A 26,436-nucleotide genomic window follows, 5' to 3' on the forward strand; every position below is an offset into this window, starting at 1 on the left:
ATTCCTATTAAACACATTTTCACATTAGTCATGTTGCATAGAAGAATTATATTGAATGAGAAAAACCATGAGAAAGAAAAATAAAAGAACAAAATAAAACAAAATAAAAAAGAAAATAGTCTGCTTTGTTCTGCATTCCCACTCCATAGTTCTGTCTCTGGATGTGGCTGCATTTTCCATCATGTGTCCTTTAGAATTGTTTTAGGTCCTTGCATAGCTGAGAAGGGTCTATAAAAATCAGTCCTTGTACATTGTAGCTGTTACTGTGTACAATGTTCTCCTGGTTCTGCTCCCCTCACTCAGCATCAGTTCATGTAAGTTTCTCTGAAGTCTGCCTGTTCTTCATCTCTTATAGCACAATAGCATTCCATTACATTCATATACCACAACTTGTTTAGCCATTCTGCAATTGATTGAACAGTGTCTTCTAAGCTAGTTTTTCTAGCATTGGACTAGGTCTGTTTTCTTTTCTTTTCTTTTCTTTTTTTTTTTTTTAAAGCAATTGGGGTTAAGTAACTTGCTCAAGGTTACACGGCCAGTTATTTCTGGGTGTGGTGCTGAGTATGCCAGCCCGGATTTGATCCAGGTCATCCCGACACTGGAGCCAGTGCTCTTACTCGCTGAGCCACCTGGCCGCCCCTAAGAAATTGGGGTTAAGTAACTTGCTCAAGGTTACACGCTCAGGTGTTTCTGGGTGGATGCTAAGTGTCTGAGCCCGGGATTCGATCTCCAGGTCTTCTCAACACTGGAGCCAGTGCTTTTACTCTCTGTGCTACCTGGCCGCCCCCAGACTAGGTCTGTTTTCTAAGGAAAAGCCTAGCTAAGTACTGAGGTGTTCATCCCCAGTAGGCTGACTATTTAATAGTGGGATTTTTAGTTATAGAATCTCATGGAATATAAACAAATATAAAATCACTCAAATCTTTGCGAGTTCCCTTTGCTTCTGCATGAATAGTGGCAGAAAAATGGATTGTGGATGCTAAGAATCATTCAATTTCTAAATCATATAAAAATATTAACTCTTGCCAATTTAAAGAAAGTGTACATGTTCTCCTTGGTGTGGCAATGAAATGATTTGGCAGAGTAGGTTTTCTTAAGTGTCCAAAGGCAGTAAGGAACACCATTTCATGGTATATCTGGTCATCTCTTTTTGAAGTACTCATGGTAAGCATTCACAAATATAAACTCCCATGAAAATAGTTTTGTTTTATGCAATAATACATGTTGGCAAGATAAAAGATAAACATTATTTATAAATAACTATAAGAACCTACAAGTTAAGTCAATATATACCTTAATATTGGTGAGTTAAAATCAAAGGTGAGTATTGGAGAAAATGGGGGGAAAACACTATTAGAAATCATTGTTCAGGTGTAAGAAATGAGAGGGCAAAGGCAAACCTTGAAGTATTATATGTCATTATTGTTATATAATCTTATTAGTTTGTGTGATAAGTGCCATGCTGACTGTGAATAGAAGTTTCTATAAGGTAAATCTGTACCATATGGATATTCTGACAAGGCACTAATCTCTAATATCTCATCAAATATTAAACAATAGTAATTTGTTTGGCCATATCAAAAGAAATAATAAAGTAAGGGACAGTGAGTAGAACACCAGCCCTGGAGTCAGGTGGACCTGAGTTCAAATCTGGCCTGAGACACCTAACACAAAAACTGGCTGTGTGACCTTGGGTAAGTCACTTAACCAAATTGCCCTCCAAAAAGAAAAACAAACAAACAAAAAGAAATAATAAAGTAACCTGGAGTTAACATTGCAGAAGATCTGTGTTATCTCAGTGGGTTAGAATGTGATGTTAATTAGTCAGGGTCATAGACTTCATTTCCCACATGAGTCAGTTGGTTTTACCAGATTTCATTTCCACAGGCTGTCTTCTCACTCTGGTCATCTAGATTGAAAATTAGTATTATTGGTCATGCAGCAATAGAAATAAGGGAATGTAGATGAGTCAGCACAACTCTTCAAATAACTCCTGTGCATGTTTTCTGATAGATTATGATAGGCATGTTGTTGTGAAGTCATTTTAGTTTTGTCTGACTCTTCATGATGCTGTTTGTTACTTTCTTGGCAAAGATACTTGGAGCGGTTTGTCATTTGCTTTTCCAGCTCACTTTACAGATCAGGAAACTGAAGCAAATGGGATTAAGTAACTTGCTCAGGGTCACACAGTAAATGTTTGAGCCCAGATTTGAACGCAGGAAGATAAGTCTTCTTCATTCTAGTCCTGGCACTGTAGTACCTAGCTTTCCATGATGAGTATATAGGTTGTTAGATAGAAGAATATTAGAGAATTTATTAAGTGCTAAAATACATCATACATTGTGCTATATGTTGGGAATGAGAAGCAATCAAATAAGAGAAGACAATTTATAAAGGGGAATTGTGCAGGAGAAAGGTTTATAGTGGCACAATGTGGAGATGGTTAGGAAGCGGAATAGAGGCCTAGTAACTGGCAAGATAAGGTGAAGGAAGACTCATCTATCAGAACCTGGGAAGAGTCAAAGGCTGAGAATAGGAAAGCCATCTGGAGAGAACAAGAACCATGACTCCCATCATCTTGTTGTTCAGTTATTTCAGTCATGTCTGACTCTTTGTGACCCCATTTGGGGTTTTCCTTGGAAAAGATACTAGAGTGGTTTGCCATTTCCTTCTCCAGCTCATTTTGCAGATGAAGAACTGAGACAAACAGGGTTAAATGACTTACCCAGGGTCACACAACTAGTAAGTGTCTGAGGTTGGATTTGAGTTCATTAAGATGAGTCTTCCTGATTCCAAGTCCTGTGCTCTATCCATTGTGCCAATTAGCTGCTCCTGTCATTATTCCATGCAGATATTTATATTGCGTCAACAAAAGATTTGTGTCATAGAATCAAATAGTCTTGGGTGAGAAGTTGAGGACAAAAATCATTAAAAAAAAACCTATTCCAATCAAGGATGCTATAGATGGACTCTCAAGCTGGCAGCCTTTTTTAATGTGAGTGTGGAGTTGTTTCCATGACAGAATCAGGGAAGATTTATCTGAGTCAGAAAGAAGAGTTAGGGGGAGGGTGGCAGTGAGGATTTAGTGCTGGGGGACTAGAGTTTGGCATCTTAGTTGTCTCCTTGTTAATGTTTTCATCAAATGTGCTAGTTTTGAAACACCAAATGAACAAAGCAGAGTTTTCATTCCAGCATCCCACTCCATTAATCAGAATATTGAAAATACTATATTAAAATAAATAATGTATCTGGGGATGGGCTTATGATCACTCAAATATTTTTTAACCAAAGAAATTATAGAGGCAAATAATTCCACCAGAGAGGGTAAGTTAGTGGTCTAAGACTCAAGTTAGAGCTGCACTCACTGAAACCAGAATTTGAGATTCCAGCTATGGTGACTCACCCTTTTGTCTTTCTGAAGTAGATAAATTGGGTTCCATTTGTTTTATGGTAGGCAGGACTTTCAGATGAGACCTTTAAACACCTAAGCCCTGTCTACTCTGCTTAGGCTATTATAGACCTGAGAATGAATCTGTATGTGCATTTAATATACGTATACGTGTGCATGTGTCTAAGAAAAGGAGGTTACTCTAACGTACTTGGCCCCAAAGACTGGTACTTGAATAAAAATGTTGGGAAAGCAGAGAACCAGCTTCTCCCTACAGTGTGTTAGTCACTCAATAAAATTCAGATGATTATGTGACCCTTTGCTCTTTCCAGCTGATGGCTTCAATTCCAGATGAAAACCTGGGGTTGGATGGGGAACACATGGAAAAGGAATGGGGTGAAAAAACTGAAGGATAGTGATGCCTGGAAAACAGGACTTTGTGTCTGGATTTTTTTTTTGTTGGAAAATCCACCCTCTGAAATTTCTTCATGGCAAGTGCCGAGACATAGAAACTTGAGGGCATTTATCTTCATAGAGATTATAGAAAAAGGAGAGTTTTTTGGATGCTTTCCTTTCTCTCTGTCTCTGGGATCAATAAAGAACAAGTTCTAAATTCAACCAAAGGAAAGGGAGCAGGACTGGACCTTCAACTTAAATGGTATAGGGAATTTCCATGTCAGGAAATTCTTGATTGCAATGCATGTCAGCACCTTCTTTGCAATTTAATAATAGAGAACTGCCTAGAGAAGCATGTGTTAGAAGGAGGGTTCTTATATCCAAATCTTCCTGGTTCTGAGGCCAGCTCTCTTCAATTATAAGATGTTGCCTCTCTGCCCCTCCCCCCCAAAAAGAATAACCTAATGAATAAGACAGTTGCAGTCTTTAGTTCATGGACAGTTTTCTATCTAAGTTTGTTTTGCTTGACAGAGAATTTTTTGAGTAGTAGCCAGGAGAAATAGAAAGTGAAGTTCACCTATTGAGAAAGTCAGACACATTTTGGGTAATTGTAGGAAAATAGATTGATTACTAGAAGGGATTCCTTGACTTTCTGAAATTTCATCAGTTAATTGTGTGAAAGAAAATCGTCCATTACCTTCTTATCCAAGGTGCTTAAAGTAGGAAGTCCCATTATGGAAGAGAATCTTCCTTCTAATCAGACATGAGATCATTTCTTCTCTAGGTGATTTATGTGAATTACAAATTTAAACTCTCATAAATCAAGCTTTAATAATCAGCTGTATCACTGGCCCATCCATGCCTCATTTTTTGAACTTGAACATGATTTTATCCATGTATAAAGGTGTGATAGTTTTGTAGATGGTATTCCTTGGATTATAAAATGCTAGTGCCAAAAAACCCTCCAGGGGGCCATCTGGTTCATCATCTTGCCTCTAATCAGGCTCCATCTAACCCAACCCAAATGGTTTTCTGGCTCTTAAAAGATCTCCAGAAACAGTGATTCAACATTCTTCCTTAATGATTTGTTTCACTATTTTCATTACCTCAAAGTCGTCAAGCTCTGGCTTTAAAGGATACCAAGAGCTTAGAGCTAGACACATAAAGAAAACTTGAAGGTTTCCCTAGTGGTCATCATTTTACAGATGAGGAAACTGAGACCCTTAAAAATAAAAAGCAGCAAATTAACAGCAGAGTTGGCATTAGGACTCATGTCTGTTGACTCCTAGTTCAATGCTCCTATCTAGTGTTCTTTTTCTGAATGAACCCCTGATAAATGCTGCTACAATAAATATGAGTAAGAATAGTTTTCTTACCCATACTTATGTAGCATCCCCTCTGGCCTCACTCTTCCAACTTACATGGCACTGACATGCTAGGTTCCCACAAGAAAGAATACTACTTCTACCCTTAGGATTCCAGAGATAACCTTGAGGGATTGTGACTTTTAGTGTTGTCACTTATGAACCCTAATCCAGCACCAAGATTACTCAACCAATTGCTATCATTAACTTGGACAAAAGTGATACTTACTGAAATGTTATGGCAAGAATGTAGGTTAGCAAAACATCCCCTAAATTGGAATTCACTCTCTTATTTACACACACCAAGTCCCTAGGGAGAGTGGGTTTGAATTTGTGACAAAACATTTTTCATACAGTGGGGACATTTAGTTGGTACAATGGATGGAGCATCGGGAAGACCTGACTTCAGATCTGGTCTCAGATACTAGCTATGTGACTGTGGGCAAGTCACTTAACACTGCTGGCTTCAGTTTTCTCATTTGTAAAATGAGCTGTAGAAGGAAATGGGGTCATGAAGAGTTGGACATGACTGAAATGATTAACAACAACAGCAGCAACACAACAAGAAAATTCTAGTTATCTAGGGAAATCATGATATATCTAAGATACAGGATGGTATAAGGTGGAGTCCTGGCCATGGAGTTAGGAAGACTGGGATATAAATCCCACATGTAACTGCTTCACCTCCCCCTTTATCTATTTATTTCCCAAGGTGAAAAAATAGTATTGTTCATTACTTCAATGAGGATGTTGAAAAGAGTTACAAAACATGATCCCCGTCCTCTAAGAATATATAATCTAGTATAATCATAATCTTGACAGGCAGTCCATTTCAGCATCAAAGTGTTTCAGAGCTTCAAAAGACCCCAATGCCATCTAGTACAATGTCTGTCTGACCAGCATCCTTTCAGCAAAGCCACAAGAAGTCATCTATCTTCTGCTTTTAAATCTCCTGCCTTGGGGACTCCACTATTTGCATTTGATCCATAGCATTTACTGGATCGTACTATCCTTATATAAATATAGTGCCTATGTTGGTAAAGTTGGAGCAGTTTTATGATGAAAGAGGCCAAAGAGATTGTCAAAGCTACCATCCTGAAGCATAAGTTCTTAGTAAACAGCCTTTTCTTCCTTTGAGAGGGTAGCTTTGATTTGAGTGTACTCTAGAGATGCAATGGCAGGCAACAGAACCCCAACACAAAAGGCAATATTAGCATATGATTAGGTCCATAGGTTTTTGGTTTGGAGTTCATGGGGTTTAAAACTGGAAGAACTAAGTAAACTCCATCAGTCCAATGGTCATCTGGTTGAATATAGTGCTTTATTACCCAACAGTAGTCTGGAAGAAAGTTGAAGGAAAAAATAGCTAAAGGGGGGAATATTTGTCAAATTAATGAATGCTTAATATTATGTAGTTATAAACATTTGGATTTTTCTCTGAATTGTTTAATTTTCCCAAGAGATTTTATGTAGAATCTCCCCTGAGTTGAAAATAAGTCCTTAAAGATTATTAGCCTGCTACAATGAATCGTTATCCTATATTTTCCCTAGGAAAAACACAGATCTTCAAATAATTTTAATAATCAAATTTTTTTCTTAACCAAAAATATATTCTGAATTCTAGAGAAATGGGCTAGAAGTTGTATAAACCATACCACCACCATATTGTATACTCCTAAATAAAATGAAAGTCTCAGTAAAATAGAATTCAAATAGCCAGTGAGGCCATTCATCCCACTCTGCTTGATGGGAATCCATTGGTCTACAAATACGGTTTTTGGGAGAACTGCTAACCTCTGACAAAAAAAGTCATAGAATTAAATTTGTGTGCATTTATGTAAACATATATGGATATATAAATGTGTATGTACATAAAATATATACAGACATACTCCAATATATTGTAATACCTATATGCATTTATATTTATAACTTAATCTATATATTATACATGTGCATTATATGTACATATGTACTAATGCATATATATGTATGTACATGTTATATATATGTGTGTGAATGTATATGTGTATATTTGTGTGTATATATGTATATACACAACACACACATATAGTCCACTCTTATTATTCATGGATTCCAAATGTGTAAATTCACCTACTCAAAATTTCTTTTTGACACCAACATTGAGGTGTTTTCTACATCATTCATGGACATGTGCAGAGTGGTGAAAAATTTGAGTCATGTGCACATTCTGAACTGAGATTAACCAAGGGGATGCTCTGCCTTCTTGTTTCAGCTCTCATTCTGTAAGTAAGTGGGTTTTTTCCAGGTCTATTTAGTGTCATGTCATTTACATTTTTTGTGCTTTTGGTTGGTAATTTCAATATTTAAAATGGTCCCCAAGTATAGTTTTGTCTAGTTCCTAATGAAGGCTGAGCTGCGCCTTGCAGAAAAAATACTTAAGTTAGATAAGCTCTATTCAGGCATGAGTTTATAGTTAATGAGTCAATAATATTGTACACCCAGAAAAAGTGAGAGAAAATTTGTCAGTCTGTATGTGAGGATGCTCTGGAAACTGCTAAAGTAAATGTTATGACCAGAGGCTCATGGGAATGTAGCCTTGTATTTACCCAAGGAGAGAGGGTTCAGTATTTGCCAGTTCAGTGTTTATGTTGACTGTATAGAACATAATTACAAAGACATGGAAGAATCAATTATGTCCATATGCATGTATAAATTTAGGCATATACAGTATAAGCATGCATACAAATGCATATCTGTATATACACATATATATGTATATATGTCTATTTGCATATACACAATATATACATGTACATATACATCTCTTTGTCTCTCTCTCTGTCTCTGTCTCCCTCTCTCCCTCTCTCCTTATGTCCAGTTGTTTCTGATTCTTCATGACCCTGTTTGGAGTTTTCATGGTAAAGATACTGGAATGGTTTGCCCTTTCCCTTCTCCAGTTCATCGTACAAATGAAGAAACTGAGGCAAACAGGGTTAAGTGACTTGCCCAGGGTCAAACAGCTAGTAAGTGTCTGAGGCCAGAATCTTCCTGACTCTAGGCCTGGTGCTATTTCCACTGTGCTCCCAGTTACCTTACCTCTTCCAATACCTATACCTGTACCTATACATATACCTATAGATATACCAATACCTATACTTATATGTAAATGTAAATGTCTAGAATAGGACCAGGAAGGGATCTTAGAAGTCACTGGGGTCAAACCCCTCATGTTACAAAAATGGAAATTGAAGCATCGAAAGATTAAGTAATTATCCCATGTTCCCCAAAATAGTAAGGAGTAGTTTTGAGAATTGAACTCAAGTCTTCTGATTCCAAGTATAGTGTTCCTTCCATTGTGCCAGAATCATATTTGAATCTCAAGTCTGCTACTTCCTATTTGTGTAATCTGGGAAAATTATTTGACCTCTTTGAGGCTCTTTTTCTTTATCTCTAAACTATAAAAATATAGCAAATATAAAAATAAATCTCTTGGAACCAAGAAAATTTAATTTCTCCTCTAGTTCTAAATTTGGATTCTAAATACATGCAAACATATTCGTAGGCACTTTCTAGCTGAGTGACCTTGGACAAGTCACTTGACCTCTATGTGCTTCAAACAACTCAAACAAGGAATGAAAATCATGAAGTGAGAGAAGAGGAAAGTGTCTAAGACATAGCAAGGCAGCAAGCATTTATTCAGTACAATGAGGTAAACACTTGAGGATACAAGCACAAAGGAAGTTAATACACGGCTTCAATAAGCTTACATTTTGGGGCGGCTAAGTGGTGCAATGAATAAAGCACTGGCCCTGGAGTCGGGAGGACCTGAGTTCAAATCTGGCCACAGACGCTTAACACAAAAATCTAGCTGTGTGACCTTGGGCAAATCATTTAACCCCAATTTCCTACCCTCCCCCCTCCAAAAAGGAAAAAAAAAAGAAGCTTACATTCTAATGAAGGAAGAAAATACACAAAAATCAATGGAAAAGTTGGGGAGAAAATAAAGGAAATAATGATAGTTGACCTTGTGGTTCAATCCTTTCTGATTCTTTATGACACCATTTGGGGTTTTCTTGGCAAAGATACTGCTATTTCCTTCTCCAGCTTATTTTACAGATGAGGAAGCTGAGGCAAACAGGGTCAAGTGACTTACCCAGGGTTACACAGCTACTAAGTGTCCGAGACTAAATTTGAACTCAGGAAGGTGAATCTTCCTGACTTCAGGGAAGCTATGTGACACTCTATCCACTGTACCACATGGCTTCCCTGGGTTGGCTTTGATCCCTCTTCAAAATGGAGACCCCAGGAGGAATTTACCAATAGGAATAAAAGCTCAAAGGACAAATGTTCCAGGATAACTATATCATAATCACCGAGGTATGTTCCAGGATAAATTAAAATGCAGCACAGGTGTAGTGTTGAAATCTGGAAAATCAGAAGCCTAACTAAGATAGAAATGATTTCAGGAGCCATCTAGTCCAACTTGTACATTCAAACTTAACTTACATTCTGAACAAAATAATCCCTTTGTCTCAAATGCCCTACTAAGTCATCAATGACCTGGGTAATTTGTATTTTTCCCTAATTGATAAGAGAGCAGACCCTTTCTGAGTACTTGCCAATTATCTATTTATGCTAAAGTACACAAACACTCTTCTAGTCTTTATATCTTTTATCATCCCTATCTAACAAGTTTAGTTAAACCATCTTCCAAAAATATATGCTTGTTAGATGCATCTTTTTTTTTTTTTTTTGCTTTTTCCTGCATGTACATCTATTGCTCCTTTTCAAGTTCAAGCTGTTTGAGGGAAGGAAAAATAACTTACTTGTCTTGGTGTCTACTCCAGCACTTATCACAGTACACCATTTGTCAAATGAATAACTTTGAATTTCAGTCTCAATTGTGGAGCTGCTCGTAGTGTGGGAAATTCCAAAGACACCAGCTTTCAGAAACTTTGGTGTGATGCTACTATTAGCAAATTTCCCATCACATAATTTTTCCTGATTAAATAAATGAAAAGAACATTTTTCCTATGTTTCCAAACAGTTTGGTTAAAAAAACTCCAATAAATATTCTCCATTAAGAAAACTTCAGATGACAATAAAGAGTAATAAGAGAGGGGGGAAAAAAGAGAAAGATAAAGGACATTCAAAAATTTTGCTGTTCTCTCTGCCAACATGTACAGAATATCTTCAAATAACATCTTAATTACATGCCTGTTAATTTTTTTTTCTGTCTATCTAAAGATTGAGCCCATTCTTAGCCCTTCCCCATTCTAACAAAAAAAGATAGAAAGATAAAGAAAAATATGACCATGCTAAACTGTTTTAATGTCTATCATCATGCCCATAACCCTCTCCATTAAAATTGATTCACTTACCACTGAAAGATTTATATGTGAATCACTCAAGAAAAGGATGCTCCCAGATTCTATTAACTAAAACGCATGCATTTTCTCTTAATAATTGTGTTTTTTTCCTTACGTGCATTTTGATTTAGAAGTTCAAATTCCTTCTCTATTGGTTTTGCAGAATTTCAAACAATTTACAGAATTTATAATTTGTAAGTGACCTCAAGAGTCAGCTAATGTAATGCATACCTCTCAAAAATCCCATTTATCATTAGATTAGATAAAACATTTATTAAGTGCTTACAATATTCCAGGTGCTATGCCAAGTGTTAGGAATAGCAATACAACCAAAAAAAGAAATACAACCAAAAAAACCTCTAAGAATTTTCCTTCTAATGGAAAAAGACAACACCTAAAAAGGAGGCTGAAAACTGGAAGGGTGAGGGACACACCCAAGAGGTCAAAAAGTCTAGAAAGTTAGGTGCTGAGCCAAGTTGGAGGTGAGCATAGATGTGTGAGGGCTTCCTCAAATGGAGGTTCCAAAGAGGAACTCTCCAGTCATTCCCCACAGGTTGTCATTGCCCTTCACCCTGAAGATCTCCAGTGAAGATGGGACATGTTTTCTTCGGAGGCCCTCCAACCTACCTCTAGGCAGCTCTAATTGCTAGGAAATTTCTCCTGACATCAAACTCAATTGACCTTATTGCTACTGTGTCTGCCTTCTGAGGCCAGAAAAAACAAACTTAATCAATTCCTCTTCTATATAATAGACAATAAAAACCATGAACATTACTATTCCACCCCCCACCCACATCCTTCTTCTCTCTCCTCAGGGCTAAACATTCCCAGCTTCATCAGATGGTACTTATATGTCATGGACTCAAGGGCCTTAACTTTTTTGGTTACTTTTCCAAAGATGTTTTCGAGCCTATTAATATCCTTCATAAAATATGATGCCCATAACTGAATACAATATTCTAGACATGCTCTAATTAGAGCAGACTGTTGTTTAGACATTTTAGTTTTATCTGACTTTTTATTACCTCATTTGGGGTTTTCTTGGCAAAGGTACTGAAGTAGTTGACCATTTCTTTCTCCAGTTCATTTTACAGATGAGGAAACAGAGGCAAATAGAGTTAAGTGACTTCTCCAGGGTAACATAGCTAATAAATGAATTAGGTCAGATTTTAACTCAGGCCTTCCTGACTTCAGGCCCAGTGCTTCTTCCACTGAACACCTAGCAGTCCAGCACAGAGTGATTGTTATTCTTTTTTCCTGAAGTGAACATAAATCACATTGCTACGTTGTGGTCAAGGTACAGTGTGTGTGATCAGACAAATATAATCCCAGAAGGCTCTACTACATGTTGGGCACAAATAATGCATATGAATATTTGGAGTGGAGATTTCTCTAAATTTGTGCATCTCATGTTTTTTGAGACTGATTGATTCATGTAATTTGCCATTTTCCCCTGATATTATTGTTTTTGGGGTCACTTTCAGTTTTTATTGGATTTTTTATAGCTAATTATATTGGTAAGTCAAAGTTTTTCTAAGAACATTCCAAATCCTTGGGTCCTCTCACGTTCCATAGTATGAGATGGTTTTTGTCTTGTGACTGGCCTCCATTGACTCTAGAGGAGAGAGTGAGGTTGATGACTTTCTGCAGCTCTTCCTCATTTAAGCGCAATTCACAGGCAAGTCAAGACATGATCCTAGTGATGCCATTGGTACTCTTCAAGAATGAAGAGTATAGCAACAACAACAAACAAGAATCTATGATGACCCTATACAAGAGACATCTAGTCTACCGACCCCTATTGGTAAAGAATGGTATGACACTCAGATCCAGGAGGAAAAAAGAGATTGCCTATATGTTGTAGACATAGAAGTAGAATAGGTAAGATGGAGGAGTATAAAAATAATTTCTGGGTTTTGAGGATGGGCTTGAGGGGTGAGAAGACAGAGAAGTTGACTATTTTGTAATGGACATTCAAGAATCAGAAACGTCATGGCATTCTGAAAAAGCATTCCTAATAACCACAACATTCCTTCATCACAGAAAATTTTTGATTCAGGAGGGCTTTCCCAGTTTCATAATAGAAGTCCAGGGGAATGATTCATTTGACATAACTTTACAGTTAAGTAGATTGTAATGTATTCATTTGGCAAAAGAGATGATGGGGCAATAGAAATAAAAGTCCTTAAAAATTATAAAATGTTAAATTCATGGCCATAGAATGTCAGATATGAAAAGACTTTTAAAGTCCAAATCCATCATTTTTCAGATGAAGAAACTGAGTCCCAGAAAGGAAATATGGTCTGATCAATGTCAGTGTGACAGAACTGGAACTATAAGCTTTCTTATTAGTTATCAAATCCATTTTTAAAAAAATCACTACTGCATAGTGGTTTCAGTCTTAATAGGTTTTTTTGTCATTTTTAATTATGGATAGATTTTAATAGGGATACAGCTTCAATCCCTTAAAATTACTTTGATTTACTCAAATTACTCAATCCAGTAGCATTTAATAATTTCTTACTATGTCCTAGACACTGTGTGATACAAAGACAAAGATGAAACAGTTCTTTCTCTAAAAAGGAGTTTATATTCTAGTCAAGAGAGAACATAATTACATATATAAATATATACAAAACACATATGAAAAATACGAAGAAATTCGAGAGGCAACTAGATAGGGCAGTAAGAGCAGCTATGTGGTACAGTGGAGAGAGTACCAGCCCTGGTGTCAAGAGGTCCTGAGTTCACATCCAGCCTCAGGCACTTACTAGCTATGTGACCCTGAGCAAGTCACTTAACCCCAACTGCCTCCCCCCCCAAAACAAACAAAAACAGCAATAACAACAAAAATTGGGGTGGGGGGGAAGGTACTAGGACTTAGAGTAGAAGGGATGGAAGAAGATGGAAAGACTTTGTATAGAAGATAGAATTTGAACTGAGTTTTCAAAAAAACTAAGAAAAACTGTCAGAGGTGAGAAAGAAATGAATTCTAGGAATTAAAGCCTGTCAGTGCAAAGGTATGGCAACAGCACACAATGTATTATGTATGATAAATAACAAGAAAGCTAGTTTAGGGAGATCACAGGACTGAAGAGTATAGGAAGGACAGTCCTGGAAATTAGGTTGTGAATGGGTTAAATGTAAAGAAGAGGAGTTGATATATGCCTCAATAGGCAGTAGGGAGTGGTTGGAGCTCATTGGGTAGAGGAATAACATGATCAGAAATGCTCTTAAGGAAAATCACTTTGGTATATCTGTAGAGCAATTAACAAGTTATTGCCATGATCCAAGTTAGAGGTGATGAAGACCAGAACAAGAGAGGTAGCTTTAGGAATGGAGAGGAGGCGTACATGGGAGACAAGTTGTAGAGCTAGAAGTAATGAGATTGGACAGATGATTGACTGGATATGTGGCATGAGGGAGTTTGAGCAATTGATAAATCCAGGTGAATAGAACGTCAAACCTCTGACAGAAGTAAGGAAGTTTCCCAAAGTGTTGGATTTTTGGGGAAAATAATGACTGTTTCGAACATGCTGTGATTGAGAAGCCTATAGAACAGCCATTTCAAAATATCTAGTAAATAATTGGTGATTTGCAAGTAGAACTCATGAGATAAATTAAGATTAGACATATAGATTTGGCAGTGTTCTTAACCCATGTGAGCTGATTAAATCTCTAGGAGAGAGAGTGGGAAATAGAAAGAAAAGGGGGACAAAGCTTTGTGATATACCCACAGTTGGGAACATGCTTTGTATGATGAAGCTGGAAATGATACTGAGGAATGGTCAGGCAAAAGTAAGAGAGAAAAATCACAATAACCTGGAGAATAGAAATTATTCCGGAGGAGGGGGCAATTAACAATGTTAAATGTAGCAGAGAAGATAAGAAGAAGGAACAGTGTGAAAAAGGACATCAATTTTGTCAATTATGAGGTCACTGGTGTGTATGAGATCACCTTTGGAAAGAGTTGTTCATTTTGAATAATGTGGGTTTTTAGGAGAGTAGGAAAGGGATGAGGGCACTGAACAGAGACAATTTTTTTTAAGGAGCTGGCCTGAGAAAGAGAATAGCAGTAGGAGACATTTGCTAGCAGTGATGGCTTAGGTTTGTTTGTAGTCATCAGGAAAAGGAACCAGAAGATGAGGAGACAGATTAGAGAGAGAGGGGGAAATATACTGGAGAAAATGGGAGGCGATGAAGTCAAGGTACATGTAGAGGGTGGGCCTTGTTAAAGAAAGAGCTGTCTTCATCAAAGATTAGGGGGGTGGGAATGAAACATTATATCAAGGAGTTTTGAGACAGAGAGAAGGGAAGAAGAGGGTGTTCATGATTCATGTCCATGATTTTCTCTTTATATTGGGGGGTGACATCCTCAATTCTGAGAAAGTTGGGAGAAGAAGGAGTGAGGGGTTTGGGGAGAGGAGAATTTTAAATGCTCTTTTGTGGCAAGTAAGATAAAGAATCAATCAAATGGGCGGCCAGGTGGGTCAGCGAGTAAGAGCATTGGCTCCAGTGTCGGGATGACCTGGATCAAATCTGGGCTCAGATACTCAGCACCACACCCAGAAATAACTGGCCGTGTAACCTTGAGCAAGTTACTTAACCCCGCTTGCTTAAAAAAAAAACAAAAGAATCAAATGGGAGAGCTTGCCACAGTGAGGGCTCAATTGATTTATAATTTAGTATAAATTAGCATGTGGAGGAGTTGGATAGTGTAGTTAATGTGGAGTTAGTGTATAGCAAGGCATGAAAGACTATAAGACAAGGAGACAAGGGAGTTGAGAGTGGAGGAAAGGATAGAATTGAGCTGATTAATTACAAAATTGAGGTTGAGAAGGGAGCAGAGTGAAACCAGAGTAGGGTAGAATGGTCCAGGGAGGCACTGGAAGATCTAGAGTTTATAGTGAGGGTAAACTTTAAAAAGGAGTATAACATATAGAGAATTGGAATATTAGGAGGTTATGATCAGATAGTGGGACTTGAATAATGGAAAAGAAACATTTGTAGCTGATGGTGGCATCAACGGCATATCCCTGTATTTTACTGATTTAAGGTAAAGGAATAAGTAGTAGCAATTCAGGCAACTGAGGAACTAAGGTCACAGTGTTTGAAAGAACATGAACATCTACGTTGAATTCCCCTAAAGGAAAAAATTGGGGGTATAAAATAATGTGAACACAATGTCAAACTTATTAGAAAGGAGGCAGAGCAACTTAGTGGTCAATAAATAGCTACCATTAGAATATGGATTGCTTGCTAAATTAGATGGATCAAACCTCAAAATATGAGAAGTTACTAAGGGATAACTATAGAGAGAGAAACCTGTAGTGGTGAAGAGGAGAAAGTATTCCAACTTTCTGTGTAGGATCAATCTGTTAGAAGGTATAAGAGGAGGCATAAATGGAATTGGAAAAGACAGAGATGCAGTATCATCTGGGATGATTCATGTTTTGTGAGTACTAGAAGATAGAAGGACCATGAGAGGAAGAGATATGAAATGAAGATGTTTGTTCATTATAGAATTGGAATTCCAGAAAGAGAAATAGAAGGAGAAGGGGTGAAAGTTTGAAAGTCATTATGATAAGTCTGGATTTAAATAGGAGTAGACAGGAGTAGTTCTATTTATGAGGTCAGATGAGTAGAACATTCCTTGGGATGAACATAGCAAAGAGATACTTTCAAAAAGCTACACAACATAACAGTGCAATTTTCTGGGAGGAACAAAAGTTCCTCAAGAAAACTCAAGAGAAAAAATGACAAAAAATATGAACATTAGAGGAAGTCTTATTTACACACTATATTTTGTCATATCCCTGTATTTTACTGAGTTGAGGTGGAGGAGTAGGTAGTGGCAATTCAGGCAAATAGTTTCTTTGCCAGAACTATTTGTACCGGTAAAAAAAAAAAAGAAAAGAAAAGTTGATCAGAAGAACAGCATAGGGTAAGGAAAATATAAAAAATAGGGGACTCAAGAATACATTGCTCAAAAAACATAAAAACAAATAATCTACCTGTAAACTTTCTTTTGTTACAAGGATTTCTGGGAAAATTGGAAAACATTGTGGCAGAAATTGGGTTTAGATCAGTATCTTACACTGCCCTTCAGTCAGCAAGCAGCCCACAAAACTCAGTGAAACCCAACACAGATTAATATGTAATTGGGAAATGTTTTACAAAATCAATAAAAATGAAATACAACATAGATTATGTTAACTTATGGTTTTCCAAGTCAACATGCTGCTCGCAAGGATTCAATTTGAGTTTGATTTCACTGTACAACAAACACAAAAAAGACATGTGACCGATTATTAAAGGTCATACAATATGTGCATATACATTACATGATATTTAATAAATGCATATATATATACATATGCAGATGCTTATATACATATGTACACAATACACACACATACATATTTAGATTAGAACTCTGTTAAGTAACTTACACAGTTATGTCTGGTAAGTGAATTCTTTTTTTTTCTTTTGGGTGGGGGGAAGGCAAGGCAATTGGGGTTAAGTGACTTGCCCAAGGTCACACAGCTAGGAAATGGTAGGTGAATTCTTAATCAAGCAAGCAAGAGATTGCTATGATTATTACTGACCTTTCTGTCATCAGCCACCATGTTCCTTGGACCAGAGACCATGGCATGTGGGACATCACTCTTTAACAAACTTTTTCAATATATTTCTTTCTTTTTTTTTTTTTTTTGCTTTTTGAAAGGCAATTGGGTTAAGTGACTTGCCCAAGGTCACAGGCTAATTTTTGTATTAGCATCTGAGGCTACACTTGAACCCAGGTCCTCCTGACTCCAGGGCCAGTGCTCTATTCACTGCACCACCTAGCTGCCCCCAATACCAATATATTTCTTAGTTTTGTTGAAACTCCATGTTTATGGAAATGCCCATATTTATTGATGATTTTCTAGCATATAACAAAGCATTTAAAAATATTTTTAAAATAATAGGAAGGAGTTGTTAAGGGCTAGTTGACTTCTAAGGTCTCTTCTTGATTCAAATTTAGAACCTTGCGACACATGGCAAGGTAGTGTTGCTTGATAATAAGAGGTCAGAATGTTTGCAAGGTAGTTTCTAGACAACATACTTCTGAGTGTAACAGAGTCTGTGATGCACAATATTCTTCCTTTGTTGTCCTTCTATTATACTCCAAAATAATCTAAATACACTGTGATATTACTTATGATTAGCTCGCACTTGATTTCCAATAGGGCCTATTCTTTTTTTTTTTTTTTTAAAGCAATTGGGGTTAAGTAACTTGCTCAAGGTTACACGGCCAGTTATTATTTCTGGGTGGGTGCTGAGTATCTGAGCCTGGGATTCGATCTCCAGGTCTTCTCAACACTGGAGCCGGTGCTCTTACTCGCTGTGCTACCTGGCCGCCCCTAATAGGGCCTATTCTTGGGTGCTATCAGCAATAGCATTTTTGAATGATGTTAGCCTATTCTTTGTAGGTACAGGTGGTCTACACTCTTCACTATAGAGACTTCAAATACTGATGCTATTCTTTAATAGTATTACAGTGACTGTGGGAGACTTTACCAGAATTTGAGAATCCTTTGGTTAGAGCACCTTTTGAGAATAGTTCAGTTTCTTCAAGAGACATCAGTTTGTTTTGGTGTTCCAGCAGTCTTAAGGAAGGTACTTTCACCAAGTTAAAGAGCACCATTCAGGGATATAGATAGAGAGCACTATAAAAGGAGAGGTAAAAGGGATGAAAATACATGGGTATGATAGTGTAAAGGAATAGAGCTTAAGCAGGGTCCACCCAGTGTTTGTGACTGGTATTGAAAGCAAAGTCCAGTGTTTAGTTTTTCATACCTCAGCTCTCTCTGAACACATAGGATGATTCTGGTTGAAAGCTTCATGGTAGCTTTCATAGATTCTATAAATGTTTATTTTTATTTGTATGTATTAGATTTTATTCTGCCAGTAAATTCTAGTGCATTGCTAGTAATATTGTTTCTAAGCCTACACAATTATATTTCAAGATTAAAAAAGGCAATTTAATCATGGGAGAAGAGATTTCCCCAGTTTATTATAGGGTGTAAACTGAGATGATGAGAGAAAGATTTCTCTTTTTTATGATTTTAGAAATGTTGGAGAAAATTCAGAAGTCTACCTAATAAACTGCCTTTGAACTCAAATTAAAAAAAAACAACATAAGGAGACAAGCCAGTCGCAGCCATAGGGATGGGTGTTTGGTCCATAGGGATGCTTGTTCCTAAGTATCCCTGAGAAGCACTGTTCAGAACTTGCTGTTATATACCAATTCTTCACATATTTGTATGCTTGGTATTGGACAAACCACATTATCTATAAATTTTAATGAAGAGAGGAGCAATAAATAAGATAAGATTATTTTGGTCTTAGCCCTCATATGGTCCTGGCAAACAATCATTAATTTTGTCCCTGTCTCCTGCTATGGCTCCCAGTGTTTCAAGGAGTACACAGCTCAAACCTATCTCCTTGGGATCTCTTTGAGATGATTCTGTTTGCTGCTTGTATTATGACAAGCGAGGGCCAAGATTTGGCCTCAGGTGCTGGACTGTATAAATTGATGCTGGCTTGAGATGCCCTTGTTAAGAGTGCTGGCTGCCTTCAGGTCTATTTGCCAGGGATTGTACTGATTTCGCTATCCTCAGCCACTTCTGTTTTTACCTGAGCTGGCACTGGTTTATGGCACCCATATTCAGAGTGCTGGCAGTTTCAAGTCCTTTTGTTGAAGTTTAGGTTGGCTCCTGTCTTCTCTCTGTTTCTGATAGCTTCTGGCCTGGAAACTAGAGATAGTTTCCCTAGTAAAACTCTCCCTACCTCTACAGCTTCCAAATTTACCTTAACTAGACTACTCCAGTTTGAACCTTCTTTCAGCCTCTGCCATCTTTTTGTGCAATTCTGGACTGGACAGCAGACATTGCTTTTGCTTCTTTTGGGTGGTCATTTTCAGAAATTTGCTGAAGAGCTGATCTTTTCTGGGACCTTTTATGATTACATCTTAACTAGAATCTGACCACTGCATTTTATAGGTGAGGAACTTGGGCCCAAAGAAGTTAAGCTAATTGTTTAAGATAACAAGGGTAGCTATTGGCAAAGATGAGATTTGAACTCAGTTTTTCTGATTGCACAACCAACCCTGTTTCTAGTATATAATGCTGTTTTTTTTCAATATTTATTGTCTTTGTTAGAGAATTGAATGGAGAAAAAATGTAAACGTATAGGTAATAACTGTGAGAGTTATGGAATTGGCCTTGCTTTAGAGAATCAAAGATTATGGTTCAGGTTGCTTTTTTAAAGGATTCTGCTATAACTTCTTTTGAGGTATTTTCATTATGGCTGGCTTCAGAGCTGTCATTTTAGGGGTAAAACCATAGTCCCAAATCATTGTAGGGCTAAATATCAGAGGCTAAACCCTTCTTTCTGTCACCAAAAAAAATATATTTTTGTGTATAAATGTGTATGCACATACATATATGTATATATGTAAAGGAAATTAATAGGACTTGACAAAGGAATAAAAGAAGATGTGAGATGTGAAAGAGAGGAAAGAATCAAATGTGATTCCAGGGTTTATAGTCAAAACTAGTAACAATAGGAATTAAGGAAGGAAGCATTTAGTAAGCACCTACTGTATGCCAAGCACTGTGGAAAATACTTTGTAAATATCTTATTTGATCCTTCCAACAACCCTGAGAAGTAGCTGCTATTATTATTCCCATTTGACAATTGAGGGAACTGAGGCAGACAGAGTTTAAGTGACTTGCCCAGTGTTATTCAGTTAGTGTTTGAGGCTAGATTTGAACTCAGATCTTCCTGATTCCAGGTCCATTACCCCTTTCACTGTACTACCTAGAGTCCTCTGGAGAAAGTGGGAGTTGAGAAAGATTTAGGAGAGCAGATTATATAGATGGAAATATCTAGAAGATATGATTATTTAAATGACAGGCTGAAGCTGGCTTTGTAGATTTGGGAGCTATCTGAATAGAGGTAAAAATTGAATCTGTGGGATAGGATAAAATCATAAAAGGGAGATAGTACAGAGGGAGGACCTGAAAGAAAATCTTGGGGGACATCTACTCTTAGGAAGCAGAATTGGAATGCACCAGAAAAGGGGACCAAGGAGGACTGTGGAAGTTAGGCAAAAAGTTGTGGGAGAACAGCAGCATAGAAAACTAGAGGAAAAAGAGGAGCTTGTGGTTCACAGTGTAAAATGCTACATAAACATAAAAGAACATAAGCACTGAGAAAAGGTTATTGGTTTTAACAGTTAAGACATGCTCTCAACCTAGTATCTAGGGTTTCTAAGATGCAATCCAACTATAAAATTTATTCACAAGAGGTTAAATAGACATCGTGGAATTTTTCCCAAAATTAGCCTTTTTCAGTGAAAGCATTATTTATATCCAAATATGGGAATTTATTGAAATTCTTCTTTAATAATACCACATCAGCATATGAACAGAATTTTATTTATATGGTGTAATTGAGAGAAAGACCTGGGGATAAGGGTTGAGGAATATAGGCTGACAGTCTATAAATACCTTCAGGGAAATGATATAAATGAATAATGGGAATTCACAGTCTCCAAATATGGTAGGAGTAGGAATAATGGCCTGATACAAAAGAAAGCATGGTTTGTGGACTAGACATGAAAATCTCTTTCCAATCATTGAGAGCATCTGGACTGTGATGTAAACTCCCTGGAGGGGAAGTTGAGGCTTCACCACAAAAAGCTCAGTCAAGAGAAGTACTTAGTGGACATGACCTAAAGAAGACTCTTGAAGTTATGAGCAGGCCATGATGGTGAGTATTCACGATAAAAGCGAGCAGTAGTTTGCTTAATGAGAGCACAGATCTAGTGGTGCCAATGAGATGAATGACCAAATTTTTAGCTAATGATTCAGGTGGGGCTCCAATATCCAGAGACTTTCTGTAGCAATAATAACAATAAAAGTATTTGCTATGCAAACTAGACCAGTTCCCTGCACCCACTCCCTCCAAATAAATAGGTAGGGAATCTGTCACTAAAAATTCATTGGTCTGAGAAGATAACCTAGAGTCATATTCAATGCTTACTAGTTGCTTAAGACATAAAAGGTCAGCCCATGAGGAATCAGTGCCCTTCAAACTTGGTAGATACCCCACTTCAGTGTTGCTTCTGTTTAGTTGTTTTCAGCTGTGTCCAGTTCTTCATGACTCCATTTGGGGTTTTCTTGACAAAGATACTGGAGTGGTTTGTCATTTCTTTCTCCAGCTCATTTTATAGATGAGGAAACTGAGGCCAACAAGGTTAATTGACTTGTTCAGAGTCACACAGCTAGTAAGTGTCTGAAGCCAGATTTGAACTCAGGTCTTTGTGAATCCAGGCCTGGCATCTGATCCACTGTGCTACCTAGATGCCCACCTCAGTGCTGTACTAGTGACTATTCAACACAGTCTATTGATCTGATGAAATTCCCGGAGTATGTATAGAAACTAATGTTATATCCTCACTGAGTACCATTTGTTTATAGCTAAATAAACCTTTTGCTAATTATTAGATGATACATGAGTATCTTATTTTATCCCAGTCGCAGATATGAACTACAGGATAAGCCTAAGTCAAACCTGGCCTACAGCACTGTGTCCCCTGTCCCTCTCCTCCCCGCCAGAATATTTCATTTGTCATCACCAAACAATAAGGGAAACAGAACCCTTACTTTCTAGACCAACGGTCACCAAAGTAGAGATTAGGGTTTCCCTCTAAGCCTGTGGAATCATATCATATCCCAATTCTGAGTTGAGTGCCAACCCCTCAGGGCAATTATAACCTAAATTAAAGTCTATCAGGAACAGAAAAGTAGATTCCACCAGCCACTGGGAAAATTTGCTCCTACCCTTGCCCCCAGGTGAACTGTGACAGTGGCATTATTTTATATTCTGTTGCAGTGATTAGTAGGTAAGGGCTTTGTCTTTCTCCTTTTTGTTTTGAATGTGACCAAGGGAATCACAGGGGATAAGTAGACATGGATGGAATAGGATATGGATTGAAGCTTATCCCACTTGGGATAATCCCAAAGATTATGCCATCATATCACATCTAACCCATTCATTTTCCAAACTTTCCTATTAACTTCTGATGATAACACATCCTTCTAGTTACCCAAGTTTTCCAACCTCAATGTCACTTTCAACTCCTCACTTTTCCTCATTTCCACATCTGCAGTTTCATTTAGTTTGCTAAATCTTGTTAGTTCTATCTTCACATCTTTCACATCCAGGGGTGTACTGGAGCCAGTTCACACCAGCTTACAAATCAAGACTTGATTTATGTTTTCTTGATTGTCTCAACTTTAGAAAATGATGGGGAAATATTAAAAAATGTATATTAAAACTAAAAGAGTTGTGCATTCATTTAAAAAAGAAAGCCATTTGTTAAACATCTACCAGAACAATACTGCTCACATTTGCTCCCTTCTCTCTATAGACAGCCACTACACTGGTTTAGGCTCTTTTCACTTCTCACCTGGAGGCAATGACCTTCTCATTGTTCTCATTGCCTCACACATCATTGCACACTAATCTATAGTTCACATAGCTGTCAAAGTGATTTTCATAAAATGAAAGTCTAACCATAACACATACGTGCGTACACACACACATACACACACACACACATACCCTTAATAAATTCCACTGGTTCCCTATTGACTCTTGGGTTAAATATAATTTCATAATTGTCTCATCTCATTCCAATTTCTATTTTTGTATAAATTTTATAATGCATATGATTAATAGTATGGTAGTACACACATATCCTATAAATATGTAGACACATATTTTTTTGGGGGGGGTGATCATAAATTTAGAAGCTTCTGCAATCCTGCAATACCAAAGTGGTTTTAGATGCCCACAGGGCATGGTTAGAAGTTTTCAGGAAGAACCACTGTCTTACTTGGGTATTAGTCACACTGGTGGAATATTTCTTTTTAGCAAAGCATATTTCTGTTTAATTCCATTCCAAAAGATGGTGAAGGTACAGGCCTGCTTTAGATCTTCTCTTTGATCTCATCCACTGGGTTAACTATTTCTTCCAGGTTTCTGTCATTGAAAATTGGAGAAGGATACCATATTAGACTTTATTCAAGTCATTGATTAAAATGTGATGAAGAGGCAGCCAGGTGGCTCAGTGAGCTAGAGCACTGGCTCCAGAGTCGGGATGACCTGGGATCAAATCCAGGCTCATACTTAGAACCCAGACAGAAACACCTGGCTGTGTAACCTTGAGCAAGTTACTTAACCCCAATTGCTTTAAAAATTATTTAATTAATTAAAATAAAATTTGATGAAGCCTAAGGTCAAGCACAGGTCACTGTGCCATTCCATTGCAGACCTCTTTCCATGATGGCATGCAACCATTAACAACTACTCTTTGACTCTAGTTATTTAAATAGTTCTGAATGAATCTAATTGTAACTATTTTCTAGTGGTTCATAGCTCTCCATCTTTTCTATAAGAATAATATCAAATTAATTTATCAAACAATCCTGTAAAATTATGGTAAATTGGATCTATCACATTTTCCTTATCTAATTGTTTAGTAGACCTATTGTGCCACAATGGAAAAACAAGTAGTTTTGAAGTCATAGGAATCCAGAGGGTTTAAATTGCACTTTTGATGCTTACTACTGATTTATAACCTTGGGCTCCTCACTTAGCCTTCAAGTTTAACCTTGGCAAGTCATTCGCCCTCAATTATTTTTATCTATAGAATTGAGGTATTAGACTCTACAGACTGTAATACTCCTCATAACTCTAGAGCTACGTTATTCTGAAAATAAGATTTTTTTTATGACCTGTTCTTGAAGATGTCATGATGTCTTTTTATTATCATGAACTAATATGCAAATCACATGCAAGTATACATGTGCATACATACATACATACTCATTGTGAGCAAAATAGAATAAGTCTAATTACTTTTCCACAAACAGCCCTTCAAATACTTGGACGATTATTACAAATACCCACATAAACTACAAAGGACTTAGAAGGAAGATACTATCTGCATCCAGAGAAAGATCTGATAAATAGAAATATGTAAAGAATGATTTTATATACATTCATAATCCATATATACATAAATATACATATACATATTTGTGTCTAATGGTAGGCATCTCTAGGGAAAAGGGGAAAATTTATATGATAGCTTTATTGTATACTTAAAAGGAAGAGCAAGCTTTATATAATAGATTTGCAGTTTCATATGCAATTATCTTTTTTTAAAACAATTCTACTGTTATGGAAATTCTTGTTTTATTTCACAAATTAAATTCAAAGAGCAAATATTTGAACTGTCACATTATGCTCCATGAATCTTTGCTTTTCAAGAGCAAACCTCCCTATTTTCTTCAACATATCTTCAAATGATATTAACTCCAGAATTTTACCAATCTTATTTTTTTAAGGGGGGAAAGCAAGGCATCTGGGGTTAAGTGACTTGCCCAAGGTCACACAGCTAACAAGCATCAAGTGTCTGAGGCCAAATTTGAACTCAGGTCCTCCTGAGTCCAGGGCTAGTTCTCTATTCACAGCATCTCCTAACTACCCCAATCTCATTGTCTTAATCTCAATTTTTCCCCAGATTATTATGTACTACACTATAGCATAATGTAATGTAGTATAAACTGTGATGCTTAGCACTCATTGTAGTACTCACAGATGTGTTCAAATGGGTCAAAGTGAGGTCTTTAGCAAACGCTTTCAATGGTAGAAGGCATTTTCCAAAGAAACTTAAGTAGTCACTTCTGGGATTTAGAATTGCAAGGCAGTTTACAAGTGATTCAGTCGAATCTCCTCATTAAAGTCTTCTTAGAGCAGACCTGTCTTTTTCTAGAATAAAGCAGTAAATGATGTTTTTTAGTTCAGAATATTAAGGGGGAATGAAGAATTTGTAGTCGGAGGAGTCAGGGTGCCAAGTAGTAGCTAAGGAAAAACAATGTAAGCATAAAGAAGGTAGCTTCCAAAGAGCTTAGACACTGAGCAAGAGTTTAATTTCTGGGAGCTCATTGAAATAAAGTTTCATACTGCCTATTCACTCAATACATCAAATTTAATTCAATTAAAATATTTATGAGCACCTCTCATAATACCATGTATTATACCACAATACCACCTCTCATGTACCAGGCACTGTACTAGACATTGGGGATATAAAGGAAAAAAAAATAAAAAGAAAGCTCTATCTCAAAGTTTATTTTTGACTGGTACCAAAACAAATTTTACCTTACTCTGCACCCATTTCTTTCTTTTTACTCTTGGCCCAGTGGCCAAAGGGGCTAAACTTTTGGTCTGTATTATTTCCAGGCATGTTCAGATTGCTTACAAAGCAGCAACTCGTACTCAGCCAGGTAATACCTTGAAGGATCTACTTGATCATAACAAGAAATTCATACAAAATTAAGTTTAGAACCAAGAAGCCACTTACATTCTCAAAATGTCAGTTATGATAGTGTTTTTTTGTGAGTCATTCTCTTTTTCAGGGAATGGAGCTATTTCCCAAGGGGGATAATGAGACCCAGCACACTGGCGCCCATGGTACTAACACAATGGGCAGATGTCTGAACATTACTGGCTGTGACCCAGATGCAAACAATAGAAGACTGGCCAACTTCTACTAAAAGAGTTTCTGAAGCCATGGTATTGCTTGGTCCAGCCAAAAATGCATTACAGAGACCACAGTTATCCACAACAGTCTCACTTCATAAAGAAGGAAGGGAGGTGGGGAGGGGAACAAACAACATGAGCTTATATCCTCTGATGTAGTTTGAAAATTAAATGTTCAAAAATGTCTCTCTGTTCTTTCTGTTGATGGATGGGCTTAAGGTCTATGAAATTTGGGGCTAGGCCCTTTCTGGATTTGATATATGTGAAT

General features: G+C 37.2%; 1 pseudogene; it reads right to left on the bottom strand.

Annotated features, from left to right (window-relative positions):
* LOC138152786 (N-acetylgalactosamine kinase pseudogene) overlaps positions 1–26,436 on the bottom strand; it is a 45,161-nt pseudogene that overhangs the window by 1,884 nt on the left and 16,841 nt on the right.

Source organism: Petaurus breviceps, unplaced genomic scaffold, assembly GCF_028583685.1.
Source record: "Petaurus breviceps papuanus isolate PSGF00001 unplaced genomic scaffold, PetGlider_PUasm1.0 90925, whole genome shotgun sequence".
Classification (NCBI taxonomy): Eukaryota; Metazoa; Chordata; class Mammalia; order Diprotodontia; family Petauridae; genus Petaurus; species Petaurus breviceps.